This window comes from Pinus tabuliformis, chromosome J, assembly GCF_031772625.1.
Source record: "Pinus tabuliformis cultivar Carrire ecotype Pingquan chromosome J, CPIR1, whole genome shotgun sequence".
In the NCBI taxonomy this organism is placed as follows: domain Eukaryota; kingdom Viridiplantae; phylum Streptophyta; class Pinopsida; order Pinales; family Pinaceae; genus Pinus; species Pinus tabuliformis.
The window spans coordinates 873,698,587-873,721,054 of record NC_142295.1 but is presented as its reverse complement, the minus strand read 5'-3'; the positions used below and the strand labels follow the sequence as shown (position 1 = coordinate 873,721,054).

General features: G+C 37.5%; 1 pseudogene; it reads left to right on the top strand.

Annotated features, from left to right (window-relative positions):
- The first annotated feature begins 17,435 nt into the window (after window positions 1-17,435).
- On the top strand, window positions 17,436-18,395 carry LOC149229458 (tuliposide A-converting enzyme 1, chloroplastic pseudogene; annotated as a pseudogene).
- The last annotated feature ends 4,073 nt before the right edge of the window (window positions 18,396-22,468 follow it).

Here is a 22,468-nt window from a genome sequence, read left to right as displayed (position 1 = left end):
ATCTCAAAAAGGCTCTATATGGTCTGAAACAAGCTCCAAGGGCCTGGTATTATTGTCTTGACAAATATCTACAACAACAAGGTTTCACTAAAGGATCTGTCAACAACAACTTATACACAAAGATTGAGAATGATAAATTGCTAATTATTGTTGTCTATGTTGATGATATCATCTTTGGTAGCAATGAATAATATATGAGTCAAAACTTTGCTTCGGTTATGTAGCAAGAATTTGAAATGTCCTTACTTGGCGAACTTACTTATTTTCTTGGTCTACAAGTACAGCAAACAAAAGATGGTATTTTCTTTCACAAACTAAATATCTCAAGCAGATTCTGAAGAAGTATGGAATGGAAGATTCTAAACCAGTATGTACTCCAATGGTAATAGGATGCAGTCTCAATTCTAACGATTAATCACCTACAGTGAATCAACTAGCGTAAAGATCTATGATTGGAAGTCTTCTTTATCTAACAGGTACCAGACCTGATATCATGCATGCAGTAGGAATTGTTGGAAGATTCCAAGCAAGTCCAAAGGAATCACATATTCAGGATGTAAAAAAATATTCAAATATCTTCAAAGAACTCAAGACTTTGGGCTATGGTATCCTAAATATACAGATCTTACTCTTCATGCATATACAGATGCAGATTGGGCAGGAAATGTTGATGATCGAAAAAGCACTAGTGGAGGTTCATTCTATATCGGATCACGGTTAATATCTTGGTTCACTAAGAAACAAAGTTTGATTGCCTTATCTACAGCTGAAGTGGAACATGTGGTTGTTGCATCTTGCTGCATACAACTACTCTGGATGATGAAAACATTGCAAGACATTCAAATCACATGTTCTCCACCCATCTCCATTCTATGTGATAATACAAGTGCCATCAGCATTTTGAAAAATCTAGTCATGGACTCCAAGACCAAGCACATACCCATTAAGTACCATTTTCTATGAGAACAAGTACTTGAACAAAAGTTTAAATTGGAGTATCTTCCCCCCAAAGAACAGGTTACTAATATATTTACCAAATTGCTTCCCAAAGAAACATTTGAATATCTCAGACAAAAGATGGGAGTAGTTCCTGCATCATCCTGCTATTAAATCAAGTTTTCAGAGGAAGGTTCTTATACGCAGGTTTCATGAAGGATAGTCGCATATAGACACAAGTTTTTATGGCTGCAGGAGCGTATTTGTTTTTCTGATAGAAAAATAGTGGGTCAGACTCTGACATGGGTGCTCAGTCTGATATTGATGATTATAGTCTACTGATATGCTTTGTTCATTGATTTTTATCTGACTAATGAAGATGCCTCGATGAATGATTTGTTGATAATGCAGAGGTAGCATAGGTTCAAGGGGAGCATTAGCCTTCAAAAACATTCTGCATTGTTGGCATTATGGTTGCTTATTTCACCTATGGTTTCAGATATTCATCGTTGCATAGGTCATGTAAAGATCTAGGGTGTAATATCTCTCTTTCTGTCATAGTCTATTTTTGAATGAGTCCAATTGGACATATGATGTAATTTGTATCCACACTATGCATGGGAAGGATGATGTAATAATTACTATATTTCAGTCATGTATAAACAATTGGTATATCCCCACTTTGTTAGGTGGATGAGTCAAATTTGGTGTATCCCCACTTGGTTGGGTGATTGTTGTATGCATGAGTCTTTGGTGATAAGAAGGTCATACTCACATGGTTGAGTTATAGATTCATGTTAATATTTTGAAAAATATCTCCGCAGACTCTGCATGTACTTAGGGGGAGCATGGACAACATAGTGTATCTCGAAGGGGGAGAATATCTTGGTCTGCCCTTTTTCACTTGATGTCAAAGGGGGAGACTATTTTGGTGTTGCTTGATATCTCTAACAAGTTCAACAGCTTGAAGTAATCAACACCAATATGGTTTCCATCAAGTCCAAAGGGGGATATTGTTTGCATTTTGATACAAGTGTTGTCCTTGATGGAAACTCACTCATAGGTCAGTTCAGATTTGATAAAGGGCAACTCACAGTGTAACATGTCAATTTAGAGGTAATAGGGAATTGGTACAGAAGAACAGAAAGTTGGAACAAAGGTCTACTTATTAGAATCAAGAAGTTGAAGGAAAATGATGTTGTAAGGTAGTTTAAGTTGTATATGCAGGTTCACCTTGTCAAAGAAGCATATACACGTGGGTTAACAGAACAAAAAGAGTGTATACGTATGCACGCACTTTCACAAGAGGAAAAGCATGTATGGGTTGGAAAATCAAGGAAATACAAGATTAAAGAATACCAAGGGTCAATACCATGGTATTAGCCCACAATATTCAGCGGAGTAATGACTATTTGATCCCGTCCAAGACTACCACAGGTTCTATGTGTTGTGTTGGTCTGAGGTATTGAGAAAGGCCAAAAGCTATATAAGGAGGAGAAGATCAAAGGGCCAAGTGTGCAAGTTAAAGGGTTTCTCAGGAATAATTCTATCTGAAGTATATTTTATGTTGCAGGGACTATGATTATGATATAATCTGAAATATTTTAGGTACCTTGAATTCAATGTTGGATCAAGATCATGAGACCTGAAATGACTTATCATTGAATGATCTGATATTGGTTGGGCTAGATCTGATTGCTTACACATGTTTTATTCTTTAAATGTCATGATCTGGGTATGTCTGAAGTCTGGAATAACAGTGAAGTTGTAAGTTTGTATTTACAGATCTATATGTTGGTTTGCCTTGGTAAAGGCGCGTATACACGCTGGTTCGAAGCTTCCAAGTAGCGTATGCAAAAGAAAAGCCTGTTATTCAGAAATGACTGATCTATTTGATCAGTGTTGTTGGTTTACTACTGTTTGTCAATGATGTCTTCTTAGATCTGAAAATAGAACTGAATGCATAAGGAGATTGAGTCTGATTGATTGATTGATTAAGTGAGAAGGGTGATCTTTGTTGTTGATTGTCTAGATCTTTATAATTTGACAAAAGATGTTCAGAATATTACTGGTTGGTACAAATTTGATTCAGAAGTTTTATGATTCAATAGTTTTGGAGGTATATGTAGATTTGGTTAAAGGAAGTAGCGTATACACGTAGGTTCTGTTCATTAAAGTAGCATATGCATTGTGATGTATGATTTTTAAGGTTGCAGCTGGTTCTGAATGATGATGCAGTTTTCTGGGTTCAACACAATGTTCTAGTGACAGTGATCTGATTGTTTAGATTAATTGATTATTGGTTGGTGCAGTTATTATTATAGAGTTTGAGCTTTAAAGTTTCTAATAGGTCCAGTAAGAAAATTTGATGAAACGAGGCCTTCATATTGTCTTGTTGTGTACCAGAAGCATCCAGTCTGAAAATTTATGAAACATGGTCCCTAGAGGAAGAGAGAAGGTCATAACCTTTTGTAGGCTGACTCCTGTGTACTAGTAAACATATCAGCTAGTACAAGAGCTAGGGGGTTGTAGCTCCCTTCCAATAGAAGCTAGAAAATGAGAGAAGGTAGTGGCCTTCTATAGGTGGGTGCCTGCGTACTGGTATGAGTCTGCACCAGTAAAAGATTGTAAACAGATCTTCTTTATATTAAAAAGAATATAGAGACGACAACAACAGGTGTTTTTTCTCCCGCATTGGTTTTCCAGCTTAAATCTTGGTGTCCATGTGTGTTTCTTATGTGTGATGGTTTATTATGTTATTATTGTGCATAGTTATTGTATAATAAACTATTGATGCATTGATTAAAGATCAACACATGATGAATTAACTAAATCATAAGTTCTCTGGGTATATGTTGGTTTCCTTAATCACAGTTGTGTACACACACAAGTTCACTTCACTGAAGTAGCGTATATAAATATGATTGTGAAATAAAAAGTTATTGAAATGTAAATACTGATTTAGCCCCCCTCTTAGTATTATTTCCAACACTATGTTGCAACTATGTTCGTTGATGTTGCAACTCCATCTCAGGTTGACACTGCAACTCTGCTCAAAGTCAATGTTGCAACATCGTGCTTATGTTGCAACTCCACGAGAAATATAGGACTAAGTTGTTATATGGAACCGATATTCCAGCTCATAAAAAAGGTACAAGAACCATAACTACTTAAGGTAAGAAATAAGGTCCATTCCCATGACTCATATAATGAATAGAAAATATTGGCATGTCTTGTTGATTTGACCCCCCCCCCCCCACCCCACCGAATCCACTCACCTCAAACATCATCACCAACACCTAATAACATGACTACCTACATCATCCCTTCCATAATTATAAATTTTAAATAGCCAAACTGGTTCATTCCTATTGCAGCCATAATTATCTGAGTTCTGAAAGAGGAAAAAGAAACATAGGAGGTTCATTGATCTACGAAGAGCCCACAAAACACTTGTTGTTGCAGGGTTATGACAAAGTATGAAATCTCTTCCAATAGGGAGGTTGAATTGGTTATATATAGATACTATAGGGGTAAATTTATGATGTTGCCCTTGAATTTTCCATGAATTTCAAGGAAGATAGGTTTGTGGTAGTTGGAACATTGGTAGAAGTGACAAAGAAGAGAGTGGAAGAAGTTGTAGGGCTTCCTCAAAATGGTGAACGTTTGTATTTTCATAGAATGTAGAATCTCGAAGTGGTGGAATAGTTCCTTGATCCAAGGGAGGCCCTAAGTACGAAAGGGGCAAGACTTGAGAGGTGATCATTTCCCAGTCCATGGGAAGACATCTCCCTATTCACACAAAAGTATATCACACATGGGGGTCGTTATCTGATTGTCTACCAACAACACCTCATGCTTTTCAACCATTTGTGGCATGGCAGACTAATGAAACTATCATTCTTCTTCCTATAAACTTTTCAAGACATGGGATCACAGGTACAAAATGTTAGGTAGCCCAGCAATCCCCTGACTCACCCTGACCTATTTAAACTCCTGGTAGAACATGCATTATTGAGAGCTATAAAAACTTGGGAAGACAATATGCAAGTTCTAGTAGGAATTGCAACTATTACAAATCCACCACGAGACCGTGATGTTATTATTTATTTTCAAATGAAATAAATACAACCACAATATCTTTGAACTAATGGTAATTACTTTCAATGATATAGATCTTCTTTTAACAATTCAAGTTTTTCATTAAGCAATTACACTTTAGAAATTCAACCATAAACCATAAAGAGTTTAGAGATTCAATGCACAAAAGAGAACACAAGATTTACCCTGGGAAAATCCTAGCAACATTTTCCTTAGAGAAATTATTCAATTCAACAAGAGATACATCTAATGTGAATATTCAACTATGAAATCAACAAGATCAGCAAGTTATGCTCAAATCAAATCAAACTTCTTCTCTTCAAGATTTCGGCCTTCTCAGATCTGCCCAGAATTTTGGCTTGTCCAGAATATGCTGCCAAATATTTCAACCTGTATAGAAACTATTGCCCAAAATGGTCACACAAGTGATTTATTGGAGAGAGAAATGTGGGCTAGAGAGAGAGATATTTGTCCTTATTCTTCTTGTTCTCCTTTGCTTAGATGCCTAGAACTTTTTTTTCTTATGTGTTATTCGAATGATGCCTTCGTGGAGAAGGTAGAATGCCTTTATATAGTGGTATTCCTATCCAGAATGGGTGTATATCTTCGCTGGGCTGACTTGACTTGATGAAGGGAAGACTTGACTATCTTGGAGCCAAATTTTCAAATTTTGAAAATTTCTCTTTTAATTCCAACAAGAATAATATATCTTATATAAACTATTTCAAGGGCTAAATAATCAAAATGACATGAATAACATGTCTTACAAATTCTTTTTACATTACAAGAGAAATTTTTTTTTATGAAGACTGACCATAGCTACAAAAATTCAACACTCCCTCTTAGCTAGGGAGGTATTCATAATGACTAGACAGATGTTCTTCATTATGAACAAATTTCTCTAAGAAAAGGTTACAACAAACCATCACCATAATCGGGCCATAATTGTGACACATGGTAATTCAATAGCATCAACCATTTACCATAATTGGGTCAAATAACTTTGACACATGGTAAATCACCAAGATCATCACGATACCATAATTCAGGTCAATACCTCAGACCTATGGTATCTACTCACCATAATACGGGTCAGTACTTCAGACACATGGTACATCATTTATCATCAAATTTTCACCATAATTTGGGTCAATGCTTGATACATGGAATCTAGACTAATCTTGGTCCACCATCATTCAGGTAAATGTCTTGGCACATGGTGATTCACCAAAGGCCACACTCTATCAAAGTAATTCAAGGCACGATACTAAATGAGCTTAATGTTTCACGACCATTCTTCCTGATTCGGGCCACAGTACTTGACGTACAAATACTCTCCCTAATGTGGGTTGTAGTACTTGACACATGAAGAATTTCATTCCTTTGGACCATTCGCCCTAATTTGGTTCACAACACTTGACATAGGGATGATCTCCCTAATGCAAGTCATATTACTTGACACAAGGAGAATGTGACTAAGTCCACAATGCTAAGTCATCATCACTTCCTCTCAATGAGAGAGGCATTATCCACAAGTCCAAGCTTGTCTCTAAAGTATACAAACTTTGTATGGGACAGAGGCTTCATCAAAATCTCTACAATCTTCTCATCAGTGTATACATAATGGGGCTTCACTTCTCCCTTATACACCATGTCATGGATGAAGTAGTACTTGATCTCGATGTGCTTCGACCTGACATGGAACACTGGATTCTCTGTCATCTTCACACAACTTTGATTATCACAATATATCATGGTCGGTTGGAGCACATGATAAAAAAGTCTCATGAGTAACTTCCAAAGCCACATTGCTTCACAATTCGCCAAGCTAGCTGCAATATATTCTAGCTCGGTAATACTTAGTGCGACAAATTTCTATTTCCTAATCATCCACGAAATCATAATGAAGTCGAAACTTATGCAACCTCTTGATGTAATCTTTCTTTCTTCAACATTCCCTGCCAAATCTTCATCAATACAGCCCTACCATTGTATATCACCATTTGAGACAAATCTCAAACCAAAGTCAAGTGTACCATGCAAATATCTCAATATGTGATTTGTTGCAATCCAATGTTCCTGTCTATTTTCCACCTAGAACTGGTTCAACGTGTTGGCTGCAAAAAAAATGTCCATCCTAGTATTAACTAAATACATCAATGGGCCAATCAACTTTTGGTACATTGATGGATCTACCAAATTAGACTCAAAGTCTCTTAGCTTTCTCAAATTTGTAACCATGGGAGTCAGCATCGACTTGCAATCCATCATACAAAAATTCTGTAGAATCCTGGTAATATATTTCCCTTAGCCAAGAAATATTTCTCGAGCTTTTGTATACTTCTAGCCCAAAATAATAGTGCATCAATCCAAGATCCTTCATATCAAACTCAAAATCTATCTCCCTCTTGCATCGAATAATTAGATTCTCCACACAAGTCAAAAATAAGTCATCAACATATAATAATAGAATCACAAGTTCATTCTTCTCAACCTTGAAGTACAGTTTTGGATAATCATCACTCTTAGAGAAAACAAGTATTGCCAAATAATTGTCAATTCATGTATACCAAGCTCTCAATGCTTGCTTCAGTTCATACATGGCTTTCTTTAACCTAAAAACATGAGACTCACTACCATGGACCTAAAAACAGTGAGGTTTCTCCATGTACACTTCTTCTTCAACGACACTATTAAGAAAATAAGTCTTTACATCCATTTGATGTAAGTTCCAAACCATAGAATAAGCAATATAAATAATGGATCTAATGATAGTGTACCTGGTAACGGGAGTAAAAGTATCATAATAATATTCTCCCTTTTTGGGGAGGAATCTCTAGCCAAATATATCACCTTGTATTGTTCAAGGTTGCCATCCACTACATGCTTGATCTTGTATACCCATTTGGAGGACACCACTGATTTTCCTTTAGGTCTAGGCACAAACTCCCATATGTCATTCTTCATAATCAACTGGTATTCTTGCAACATTGCATCCTTTCAAACTTGTTGATTAGCTGCTTCTTCATAGGTGGAAGGTTTGGAATCAATAAGATTAGTCATCAAAACTACATAATTTAAATACATTTTTGGCCTATTGCTTTCCCTGGAGGTGACACGTGGTGTTGCATGTCATTCGGTTTCATGGAAAGTGGATCTCAACCAAGATGGCCTTTTATTGAATTCAGGAATGGAAATCGATTCCACTGGTTCGCTTGGCCTTTTTGGATCTTCTTGATGATTAATGAAATGTTCAAAAGGATTTGATGGACTATATTCTTCTTCCTTGAGAGATGCATGTTCTTCGTCCTCATCATAGTCCACTTCCCAGCTAACTTCAATTGTTTTTTTCCTAGAATATATAATTCTATATGACTTTTATGATTCACTATACCCAACAAATATTCCTCTCTTTCCTGAAGGCTTTAAATTCTTTCTCTTATCTTTAGGAACACTAATATAAACAAGACAACCAAATATTCTTAAATTACCAACATGGGGTTTTTGTCATGTGAACGCTTCTTCAAGAGTCTTGTCTTCCAAGATTCATTGAGGACTTCTATTTTTAATGTAGATAGAGGTCCTTCATGCTTCATTCCATAGAAACATAGGTAGGTCTTGGTCATACATCATTTCTTTGATGGATTGTCAGAATGGTTCTATTCGTTCTTTCCACAACTCCATTTTATTGCAGATTATAAGGGACTATCAGGTCCCTCTTAATCCAAGAGTCTTTTAAAAAGGAAACAAGCTCCTTGGAGATATATTCTCCTCCATTATCATATATCAAGATCTTGATCTTCTTTCCCTTCAAGTTTTTGACTTCAAATTTGAATTATTAGAACTTGTCAAAAACTTCATCTTTCATCTTCATGAAGTAGATTTACATCTTGCAAAAGAAGTCATAAATAAATGTTACATAGTACAAAGAGCCTCCAAGAGACTTCACTGGCATAAGACCGCATACATAAAAATGGACTAAGTCCAAATCTTCCTTGGATCTACTTTCACTGCTTGGAAAAATATCCTTGACATTCTTTCCAAGTGCACATCCTTTGCTTACTCCTTCATGCTTTTCCTGCAAATCTAAAACACTTGAAACCATTTGTTTTAAGGAAGGAAATATAGTGAAGGTGACCATATCTTCTATGCCAAATCTTACATGGATTAATATCATTATGTACAAGTGTTGGAGTAAGTTGTTTCAAAATTCTATACAATCTTCCTTCATATACTCAAATTACTCTAGCGGAATCTATACTAGAGCCCTTGGTCCAAACAATAACTTTTCCATAAACAAATGCTACTCTATCGCATTTATCTTCCAAGAATGAAATAGAAACTAAATTATTCTTCAAACTTGTCACATATAATATATTGCTAAGATGAACATTATCACATGATTCTAGCTCAATGGATGTCTTCCCAATGCCTTTGGCTACATAACTATTATTTTCTCCAAGTTCCACCTTTTGTGTCAACCTTCTTTACACTAGACTTGTGAGGTTGTCCCAATATCCCATCATGTGCCTTGAAGCACCACTATCTACTAACCATAGGTCCTCATTATCTGCAATAGAACCAGTAAGAGAAAATAAATAAAAGAATTATTTATTACTTGGATTTTCATTCTTTGTTCTCTTTGGAAGTTCTTCAAAATTTGTTGCAGAGGAATGTGGCTTCCCTTTTATTTTTCAATCATTTTACCTTTCATGACAATCATTTCCAAAGTGACCAAATTTGTGACATTGATAGCATTGAACCTTTGACATGTCTCTCTTTCCTTGAGGGGCAGATCTTCTTTATTTCAGTATTCTTCCATCATTTCTTCTTTGAAAACCAAACTTATTTCTTCCTCCACCTTTCTTGAAATGTGTTACATATGTTTGAGAATCACCTTCATCAAATCTTAGAATATTTCCTCTTGATATGAGCCTTGATTCTTCTTTAGTACAAGTGGCCATAGTTCATCAAAATTTGGAGCGCCTTTTCTAGCACATATTCCTACTGAAAATGTGTCCCATGATTTAGGTAAACCATTGAGTGATGTGGTTACTAATTCCTTCTCATAAATGACTTCATCAATTTCTTGTAGTTGATCTCTTAGTTGAGATATCCTCATGAAATATGAGGCTATAGTATAATTCCTAGTCATTCTAACATCACCAAGTTCATTCTTCAAACTCATGGATTGATCAATATTGTTGATAGTGAAAAAATTGGTTAGGGAATCATATATTTTCTTTGAATATTGAAGGCTTGAAACATAGGGAATCAAGTGATCCTTGATAGAGTCCACAATGATACTCATGGTTGTTATATCATCTTTTCTATTCATATTTTTTTGGTTCATTGACTTTGCCTTTAACAATACCAAAGAGACCTCTTTTGCAAGGAGAATATCAATCCTTGTCTTCTGAGCCCTAAAGTTTGTAGTTCCTTCTAATTTGTTCTCAACCTTCAAGGAACCCATAGTCATAGACAAGCAAATAGATTATATATCTAGGGTTTCAAGAGTGAATTCTTACCAAAGCTTCTTGAAGAATGATCTCAATGTCCTTTTCATCACCAAATCTCTGATACCATGTTGATTTTTCAAGTGCAATATATATAACCACAATATTTTTGAACTAATGGTAATTACTTCAAATGATGTAGATCTTCTTTTAGCAATTCAAGTTTATCATTAAGCAATTACACTTCATAAATTCAACCATAAATCATAAATACAATAGAGATCACAATGCATAAAAAAGAGAACACAAGATTTACCCTGGGAAAACGCACTTGGGGGAAAACCCAACAATCTTTTCCTTAGAGAAATTATTTAGTTCAATAAGAGATACATCTAATGCAACTAGTCAACTATTACATCAAGAAGATCAAAAAGCTATGGTCAAACCTAGGAGCTGCAACCAAAGATTATATTGTCATGAGCCCACTCATTATGGAATATTTGGCTAAGAAATATTCACCTAATGATTTGGCTACAACCCCACCAAAAGGCGAGAGAAGTCGCGATGGTGATTTGGAAATCACAGGAGTAAACCTCTAACCAAGAGGATAAGGAGAAGAAGAAGAGGAAAATATAGACTATTGCAACTCAACAAACCCAAGAAGAAAGCCTCCCTGCTGCCCCACAAGAACCAACAGTGGTGGAATAGGAAAATGAAATCTCCCTTACTGCCCCACAAGAACTAGTAGGGGTAAGACAAGAGGAAATTTCCCCTAGTACCCCACAAGAACTAGCAGTGTATAACAAGAAGAGAACTCCCCTACTACTCCACAAGAACCAACAAGGAAATTGAACCAAAACTCTCTGGTAATCCACAAGAACTAGGTAATGTAATGGAGGTTGACTTGGGTTTTGTTGAGCCTACACAAAAGGAATAAATGAGGACATAAATCCTTACTACCCCACAAGAACCAACAAGAGCGGTTTTGGGAGAAGGAATTACTACCATCCTAGACACATATATAGGTGAGGAACAAGAAGAGGATCTTGGCACCCCTAAATAATCTATTAGACCAACCAACACCTATCCAAAAACTAGATCCAAGCATAGGACAATTGTAAGTAGTCATTATCCCATGCCTCTGTATATATCTTTGATGAGGAAAAAAAGAGTGTTGGAAAGAGAAAAAAAATTTCAAACCATCATCAAGGGGTTGAGTGATGAGATTGAAGAGGGGATAACCTTTGCTAAAATGAAGTTCCTTGCTTAAGAAGTAGACTCCCTCATTTCTGAAGAAACAAAGGCACCCCAGAGAAAAGAAACTCAAGAGGTATAAATCAAAATAATTGACACATCCCCCACCACAATTGATATAGACAACCAAACCACGTAGAAAATAGTTGAAGGAAGGGAGATACAAGTAGAAATTCTTGAGGGTGAAAGCTAAAAAAGGCATATGGGACCATACATTAGCCTCCTAATAGGTATGAGTAATGCCCATAAAAGAACATCAACATATTGTTAAAGTATTAATATAGAAATGGGTTGCGTTTGTTGGAATCCAGAGGACAAAGTGGGAAGAAGAAAGAACAAAAAAGGAATAATTGTCTAAGTTATAAAAGAAGGTAAACATACTGGAAATTGAAAAGATTCAATTGGGTTTGTTGGTGGAGTTTGTCATGTGTTTCATACCCCCTTCTCCTCACTATAACATTTTTGGATAATAAAAATTCATCATGTTCCAAAGAAAATCCCGCATAACTAGAAAACCATGTAATATAAGGTCCCCAAAAAACATTTTGAATGCATATTATGCTTGCAAAAATGAGGAGAAAAATATTTTATGTGAATTATATTAGCACAATGGTTTGTTGTTTCATGACCCAGTCTAGAACCCAAATCATTTTGTTGGGGACATTTAGTTAAGAGCATTTGTATCATATCTACACAATCAATCTAATTGAGGATCTTCCAACATAATTGAAAAAAGTACATACCACTAGACTCTCTAGGTCATAAACATACATAAGAAATGGACGATCTCTCTCCCACATGAAACATTCATTAATAAAAATAGAGAAGAATATATTTCATATTCCACGAATCAGAATGAGCTTTTAGAAATGGAAAACATGGTAGGATAAATTGATAGGTGGAAATAGGCTAGTAGAGATATCCAAAGAAGAGACCCTTTCAACCTTAGCAACTTGAAAATAGCATGGGAAAGGGTACATAAATATATTCAATGAATGGAGGAATGTAGAGACAAATGGATAAGGTTGAATTTCCATTTTCCAATTTTTCGGTTACAACCATGGAATACAGGAAAATTTACAAATTGAATACATAAGAGGAGATGATATGATGGAGAGAAATTCAATCACGAGGAGGATATTTCTACATGAATGAGGTAGGATGGTTAGACTAAAGTTGTAGTGGCCCCCATTAGTGCCTTTCTCTCTCAAACTCATATTCATTGTTGGTTGCATGGGGAAATGCAATGAATTTGGCTCGGGGGAGATGACGGGTGCTCAATGTGATATCCTTTTGGCACTCATCCAACACCTTTTTGTCTCTCATTTTTCCTAATTAAACAATGTTTCCTCACTCTTCACTCACAAACACATGTTTTTGAAAATAGTATGATTATCACCTCAATATGTCATTTCTATGCTTATTCTTATACATTATTAAATTGTTATCTTTATTCACTAACCATGGTGAATAGGGAAATAAGAGCACATGGGAAGCCATTGACAGTTTTTAAATTCATTGTTATTGTTGCAAATCATTTTTCTTCTATTCCTATTGTTGCAACTCCAGACGTGTTGTGGTTGCAAATCGAACTCACAATCAATGCTACAACTTACATCCATTTCATTGTTACAACTATTACTCTAGCACGTTTCTACAACTACTCTGGATCATTACTTCTACTTCTACTCTAACCCATTGTTGCAACTCCCATTTGTGTCCATGGATGCAACTCCTACTCTGACCCATGTTGCAATTCTCACTCATTTCCTTAGCTACAACTCCAGGCCATGATTGTTGAAAATCCAAACTAAGCCATTACTACAACTCCAATATAATTGTGCTAGCTCAATTGTTCAAATGAACAATTGTTACCTTTGGATCAGTCATACACATAACAATCAGTCTTCTCAAGAATAAAACTAACAAGAAGCAAGTAGGTGATCAGGATAAAAAGATGACTCACTTGCCACCTATCATACAGTTGATTAATTCAACATTTACCTAAATTCCTTTTATCTATGAGAAAAAAATCTATTAGGATGGAACAACCTGACTCTCATAGTTATCCAACCTTCTCAATCACTTCATTTAGATATATTATTCTCTATATAAAATGGAGGGAATCATAAGAATTTAGGACAAATAGACATAGATTGGATATTGTATTGAGATATTAAGATAGAGTGATGTAACTCCATTCCTGCATAATTTGAAGTTCATTTTTTTACTGAATGGTGTGTTGAGCATTTGAATCTACCTATCTCCTTAACCTAGTGTCAGTCCAAGGAGGTAGGGCCTCCTCCTTAGTCAAGTATTATTGATATTAGTAGATAGTTTTTGTTTATATTATTTTTTTAGTCATGATTTTATGTTGCTACAATTCAACTAATTTACATTGTTGTAATTCTATTAGCTTACATTGTTGCAATTCCATTTGTTTATGTTGTTCCAATTCCTACAGATCACATTATGTTACATGTTGCAATTTTGTTTTCATCATGTTTCTATTTACTCTACTAGAACCCATGGGTGTGTATTGTTGGAAATCGGTACTAAATTTTTGTACTCTATTTCTAGGATTCAACCAAATTATTTAATAGTTTTGTTCAACAACTAAGTTGTGCTTGTTTCTTTCATAAGAAAGGAGTAATTTGATAAGTTTATATTTCATTGCATCTCATCATCTCTACAATTGAAACTCTTTTAGAGCTTACATGATTACTTTATTACTTCAATAAGTCACCTTATGGTTTATGTGTGATTTCTTTCCTTTAAAGAGTGAATTTATTTTTCTACAATTTAGGTTAGCATTTACATTTTTGCAAAGTGTGGATTGGACTATGAGCTTGGCATGGAATTAGTCGGTGACTTGATTATGCATTATAAATCCTGAACTGTGACAAACATATAGATTACTACAACTACATTTACTCAAACAGAAATGCACTAAGCATATATGGTGCATGACAACTCATAAGTTGTGTACAAATTCCGTATTGACAATCAAATGAACAACCCTTCGATTGTCTCACAAGTAATTAAAGGATAATTGAAAGGCCCATTAGAGACAGTAGGATTTGTACACTTTGTACCCATTTAGATAGGGGGTTGGTTTGACAATATTGGTTTGAATATTGTCCTATAAAACAAACAATCAATTGTTTTAGGATAGGAAATTTGTAAGGGCTCCAAAACATTACCAGTGATGGAAGTAGATTGTTTGATTTTCATGGGAGAAAGAGTACTATTGAGTGTGCCTATGGTGAAGAAAAGTAAATTGGAACTAAGGCCACAAGTCTTTATGATACAGTTGATAAGAGGAGTTCACAAAGAGTTGAGCAGTCCTCATATCATTTCACTGTAGTCTAGGTGCAACAAGACCATCACCACCATTCATTAGAAGAGGATTGAGGAAGTGGAGGTGTCTTCACACACTCTTTTTGAAACAGTTGTATTCTCACAATCTATGGAGGGGAATGGGAAAGGTCATGCAATAGGGAAGTAGGAAAGATAACAAAAATGAGACAGTTCACTTAGCATCCTATGCCAAAAGGTTAGTCTAAGCATAGTAGCTAAGAGAAGCATGGAGATTTCCACTTAGCTAGACTTGGAGAGAGAAGAGGAGATAGGAGAGGAGGATAGAAACCCTGTAGCTATTTTGATCTTTTGCAAGAAGGAAATGGGCATCTATGACTTTCAATTAACAGTGGGAAAAATTGGAGTGTTGGATTGTTCACTGAAGAAAGTGAAGTTAGTATCATGAAACTTGAAGATGAAGTATTGTTCAAAAACGATGGTTGCTTAAAGTCTTAGGAGGGACTGCTAAGCCTTTATTAATTGAGACAGTCTGTGAGGATGATACATTTCCTTGGGAAATGCATCCAGTGTGTGTTGAGGATAAGGCATCACACCATTGGACAACTGGTAGGAAGATCATTTTCTTCTTAAGGGAATAGAGAGTTTAGTAGTCTACAGGGATAGAAAGAATGGATGGAAAAGAGTGCATTTGATGTGAGGATGGATATTCTCACAAGATAGATGCAATGGTTGGATTAGCTATCCATTCATTCCAAAATGTGGGGGAGCTCAATATGTACAAGTATGTTAGAGGTAGTTTGAGTACAAATGTAGGAGTATGTCATGGATTGGATCTCCAGCACAATGAGATTGAGGAGATCCAGAGACAAGTTATTGGGCTCCCTCTAAAGAGTTCAATAGGTGGTTCAAAGGTTATAGTGAGCTAGTGTCCCCATTGCTAGTTTTACTTATAGAAATATCAAGATTTTAGGCCTAGGGTTAGGGTAATAAAGTTTAGTAGAGATTCAAGCAAATGTGATAGGAAGTTGAAGTAGAGGATGACAAATACACTTGCATAGAGATATGTCAAGATATTCAAAGTAAGGAATAGTAGCCATGAGGCAAAACTTGATCATTTGAGAGTGACTTCATTTCATGACTTGAATGATTGGGTTACTAATTGGATGACTATTAAGGGAAACAATGACATTGAGAAGGGAAGGATCTAAGACCCTTAGGCTTAAAGGTGCATCGTTTGAATGAGCACACTCAAACATATCGTGGATGAGTCTTCAATTTAGTTACCTATATGAAATTTGGGTTTCCTTACCTTTACACAACATGGGTGATGTGCCATCGCATGTTGGATAGTCACAAGTGATGGACACACCTATGGACGGGTGAGTGAGATTCGATCATACGCCACATTAAGGAGTCTTGACGAGTGGGCAAGGTAGAATGAGCATGTCTGCTCGAGTGAGAGGCACCATATGAGTTGAGTACCATGCTAAGTTGCGACATGATGTGGCATGTCACATGGCATGGGTGTGCCCATGTTGGGGATGAGGAGTAGATTGTGCACCATTTACATTTCAGTTGAGTGGAAAGCATGAGCACAAGCTGGTTGGGTGAGTGAGTGTGATAACATGTTGCACACAACCAAACTTTTAGGTTTCATATTTTGCAAGTGCAAGTAGAGTGAACATGGGCCAAAAACAAGTTGAGGATGTGGGTGTGATAGAGATAGGTCAACCCAAGCAAATTTGTGAGCACATGATGGTTGGTTGTAGGAGGCTAATGGGCATAGGAAAACATACACTTGGCCCAAATTACACCAACTGATGCAATGATTCGTTAAGCACATAGGTGGTCGCATATAAATTTGAGGATCAATACAACCATCCAAGGGAGAACACAGAACATGAGGAGACACACAACATAAAAACACATTGCAAAGTAGAACAGTTTTGTTGCAACAAGATAGAGCTTTGGCCTGAGACTAGATGCACGGTTGAGGCCACGCACTACCTGTCTTGGGTAGTGTCGTGTGGGCCCTGGAAACGAGCCTTGCAGTGATATTTTCATGGGCACAAAAATTTCACATTGCATTGAACATAAAAACTACATGAAGCTTGGACAGAACAGAATCGAGAAAAAGTAATTGTTTGTAAGAATATTCAATTCTTGCATGCAAACTGTATGGTCGCTATGGTAGGGATGAGGCTTCAGGCATGATCAACCAAACGCAGCGCAATCCCACCACACAAAAGAGACGCCGCCCTACTTCCCCCCTGCCCTATATAAGCCACACGCCCCTCCCTTCACTCACATAAAGCAGGAGGAGAAGCAGAAAGGTTAACAACAAAAAGTTCAGTTTAGTCCTCTTAAATGGAGATCACTCATACGCTGTTGGAGGACGTTCCCGGCTTCATCCAAGTCTACGAGGACGGCTTCGTCGCGCGCTTCGATCACCGCCTGACGCCCGCGTCACCCCAAGTGGCCTCTGACGGCGCCAGGTCGAAGGACGTAGTCATCGACCCCGTCAAGGGCATCTCGGCTCGGCTATTTCTCCCCGCCGAGCTGCCCCTAGCTCAGAAGCTGCCGCTGCTCTTCTATTTCCATGGTGGCGGTTTCTGCATCGGCACCACCGCCTGGGAAGGCTATCACCTGTTCCTCAGCCTCCTCGCCGCCACGACCCGGGCGCTGGTAATCTCCGTAGACTATCGCCTCGCGCCCGAGCACCGCCTCCCCGCCGCCTACGACGATTGCTTCGACGCGGTTGAATGGGTCGCCCGCGGCGGTGGCAAGGCGGAGCCCTGGCTCGACGCCCACGCCGACTACGGGCGTTGTTTTCTGGCTGGGGAGAGCGCCGGCGGCAACATTGCTCACGTCGTCGGCTCGAGGACGGCGGATCGAGACCTGGGGCCTCTGAAAATTAGGGGGCTGATTGTCATCCATCCCTATTTCGGCAGCGAGGAGAGGATCGAATGCGAGAAGGTGGCCGCCGGCGACGATGCAGCCGCGCTGGAATTAAACGACCTGTTCTGGAGGCTGGCCCTTCCTCCCGGTTCCGACCGGGATTACCCAACCTGCAATCCCCGGGGGCCACGATCCCCCGACCTCCGCAAGGTTCCTCTGCCACCCGTGCTGGTGACCGTGGCGGGTCTGGATCTGCTTAAAACGCGCGGATTACTGTACTACGAGCTGCTGCAGAGGTGCGGGAAGGAGGCGGAATTGATGGAGGCGGAGGGAGAGATTCACGCGTACCACGTCTTCCATCCGCGGTCTGAGGCCACTCGCCTCTTGCAGGAGCGCATGTCGCAGTTCATCCATCGTTTCGACGCGTGAGGACAACGGCAAAAATTTTCGCAGCAATTCACATGAAAGTTTGAATCAAACTATACTTTGATATATATGGACCGGCATTTTAAAATTTCAATCGGTTCTAATAAAATCTTTATATTCTCAAATAATATTTTAGATATTTTTAATTTCATCTATTGGTATATATTGCTCGAGATGGTTGGTGAGTTACATCGATACTTTAATCCATCCCAGCATTTTAAAAACAAAATTTAAAACTGTAACTAAATAATATGAAGGTGGATTGTTAACATGTTTTTTTATTTAAGATAAAATATTTATTAAAATAAAAAATATATAGTAATTATAACATTTCACTTAGGTTTAAATTACAAACAATAATAATATTCGTTCCGTAATATATATATATTTTTAATTTAAATATATTTATTTAAAAATAAAATATTTTTTTATATATATTAAAATAAGAAAATAGGTAATTCATAGAATTTATATATCATATATCAGTAGATTTATCTTAATTTCAAAATTAAATCTTCAAAATTTACATTTTAAAAGAGGTTTGCACCTAAAGAGATTTGATCTTTCTCAACATTTAATACATCAAAAATTAAAATAAATTTACACTACTTATAATACTCAATAAATTAATAACAAAATTCATCTATAAAGAAAATAATATAATGATGTCTTCCTAAAATAATGATAATATTAAATAAATTAACAATGAAGTTCATCTATATAAAATACATTTATAAATATGTTTCAAATTGAAAGAAAAATAGAAAGTACAATTTAATTTATTTTTTATATATAAAAAATAATCTTCAACTAGTAAACTTAGTTTATGACGTCCTTTAAAAAGGTAATATAATGACTTCTTCCTACAATAATGAAATTCTCTTTCCTTATATCAACTAGCTCACTGTGCCATTTCTTGGCCACCTGAACCAACCATGTGGTCCCTTGCCCATCCGCCATGATTATATGTTTGAAGGTGGGCCTCCCGAACCTAAAGGTATACCTTGTCATTTTGAAATTGAGTTGTGTAGTTTGCTTATCATGGACACTTTTGGGTATGGATTAATGGAGGGATTCAGTGGAAAGAATGGGTTAGGTCTGTGTTTCTGTCCCTTACACCCCTTTTAGGACTTAACCTTGGATTCTAGTCCCATGGGATCTCTTTTACTAACCACTCGGTTTCAGGGATGGTGTTTCATGGGAAACCCCGATTTTGGTTGTGTGGTCCCACTCCATTATCCACTTTCATTACCCCCTTTCCATTCATTATTACCCCATTCATCACTTCTCCAACCTAGGTCCATATTCCTCCATCAGGTCCACATACAGTCAACTCACCCCTTCCCCTTTTCCACACCTTGGGTCATGGCTTGGAATGAAGCCCAGAGGTCGATGCAGCTAAAAAAAAAAAGTCAAAAGCATATATGGCCACATTCAAAAGGAAAAGTACCACAAAATGCAAAAGATGGCCGGGACAAAAGCATTTAGCACATGGGAAAAAGTCATTAAAATGAAGCTCTACCCGATCATCATGGCCATCACCCTAGTTCCAACAGGTTTTATGAACCTCCCTCATCATGTAGGAACCCATGATTGTCCCAAACCCTGGTGGCCACCTTAAGGGGGGGAATTCACTGCTATCAATTATACATCGTGCTCTAACCCCTTGAGCCCCGAGCAGTTAATCAAAGAAAATCATAAGAAGGCAAAAGGAGTATAAAGAAGGTTGGAAAAATCAAGGTCGGGCACCTCATGTACCATGATTGCTCCCTCCTACACCTTATAAACCCAAGTGTGGGCCTCCCTCTTATTAGCTACTCCTAAGCCCCAATATGTGACTCAAGGTGGCTCCCTCTCATTCCCTACCTCATTCACCTATTTTTCACATAACACCACCTTTTGACGAATCTACCATGACTATATTATTCCCTTTAAAAGTAGAAACCAACTAATAGGGTACTTAGTTAATCGCATTGGAAGTTTGGGAGATATTGACACACCTAAAGCCCATTATGGAAGGGAAGACCATTATGAGTCCCCACCTATGGTCCATGATTAGGTAATCTTCTTCACTTGATTTCTCTAATGACTTGTTTTTATTGGAAGCCTCGGGGTGCATTGGATCTTATGCAGGATTGCAAATGGTTTCCATTTGGGGTTTAGTCTCCCTATATGAGGTCCTAATCCTCTAGAGGGCTACATTGGCACATGTAGGGTGAGTGTTGAGATCCATGGGCCTCCATAGCAGTAGATTTCACTTCATGGATCCCCAAAGCCATCAAGATATTGCTCGTGGTTCACTCATTAGACGAGGAGGATGCACCTGATCCAGCATGCCTAACTGGTCCCAGATCTACACCATACACTTAGCAAATGATTCAAGACTTCTACGATGATGTGGCATCTCCTACATTTTCATCCTGACCCTTGAGGGTGACCTACAAGAATCTTTTATTTGTTTGGAGACCCATGAGGACACTTGTGTTCCCCATAGTAATTTGGAACACCATAGGTTATTAAAAGGGGCCAACCCCTTGTCCACTTCTTTTCAGGGTCATATTCTTCATTGTAGCACCCATGGACCTCATTAGGCCTCTTAGAGGGCCCTACGACATGCATAGATTATTATTTGTCCTCTTAAGAGGCTTTTCTTCTCATTTGTGAGTTTGGTGGGCTTGTCACCAAAGTTGGGTCTTTTGCACATTATTTTATTTTTAGGGGATAATGTAAGCTCATTAGCTAAATAAAACTCCTAATTAGTGTATAAATAGGAGTTAGTTGGGTTCGTTTGTATCATCACTTGACTTGGGATCTCTCTATCTTTAGAGAATTTCACACCTTTTCCTTAGAGGATTATTTTGGATAATGGAGGAATTTTGATGTATGGATATGGGTTATTTCAATCTTGGAGGTTCTTATTTACAAATGTGATGCTGGTTGGATATACTCTCTAACACTGCAAGTACAAATTTAAAATTATTTTATTATTGTTGCATACATTTAAATTTCACTATGATTAGGGCTAATTGTTGCATGTACGAAATGTGGAATTATGTGTCTATTTAGCTCATTCTTTGTATGGGCCATTGTTAGATGAATGAAATGTCCTAGAGATCATGTTATCTTGATAAGATTGCACAATTTGTATGAAGTATAAATGCATGAAATCCATTTTTCTTCTCTTTCCTCTAACATTGGACGAAGTTGACTTTTGGAGCCTCCCTGAATGAGAAACTGAATATTTCTTCATTATTATCCTTGACTCCATATCCCTAAGTGAATTAGGCACTGGTCCCTCAAAAAGGGTGATCATTTAACCCTATTTTTACCCTTTCCCCTTTTATCCTAGTTCTAGCTCCATTAGGTCACCTAGGGCATTAATTTCCTAGGAACTAGTCACAAGAAAACTGTGATCCCCTAGATACAAATGCACTAGTGGGTCCCCTTGATCTCCTCCAAATTTGAAGAAATTATGAAGGTGAAATCTTTGGATACCCCATCCTAGCTCTATGATCAAATTTTGCCTAGGTGTTCCCAAGGCTAGAACCTAATAGGATCAATTTGACATCTTTGGGAAGAAAAATCGTTTTTGATCATTTCCCCTCACCTTGACCAGATTAATAACATCATTGGTTGCCAAAATCCATCCCCTAACTTGGGTTGGGTCCACTTGGCCTTGTGTGGTCCCATCCTTCACCAAAGCCTATTTATCAAGGACTAGTCGAGAATCCAAGTTCTCAAAGGATTTAGGGATTGAGAATATCCTTTATAAGTCTTATCCTTCTACTTCAATCCTCCAATCCTCATGCCCTCTCCCTAGAAGATCAATTTCCTTTCTTAAAAGGAAAGCAAGTTCCACTCTTCATTTTGTCCTAGGGAAAGGATTTCTAGGGTCACTTCACATCTATACTTTATAAGTAACTTCCCTAACTACCAAGTCTCCTCCCATCGGTGAAAGTTCGTAAAGAGTAGGGAGTCTTAGCTGAGGTCGCAGTGGGCTAAAACTCCATTAGTTTCCCCTAACCTAGAATTTTCCCTTTAGGGATTCCCCTTAGGTCCCTTACTAGTTTGAGGGG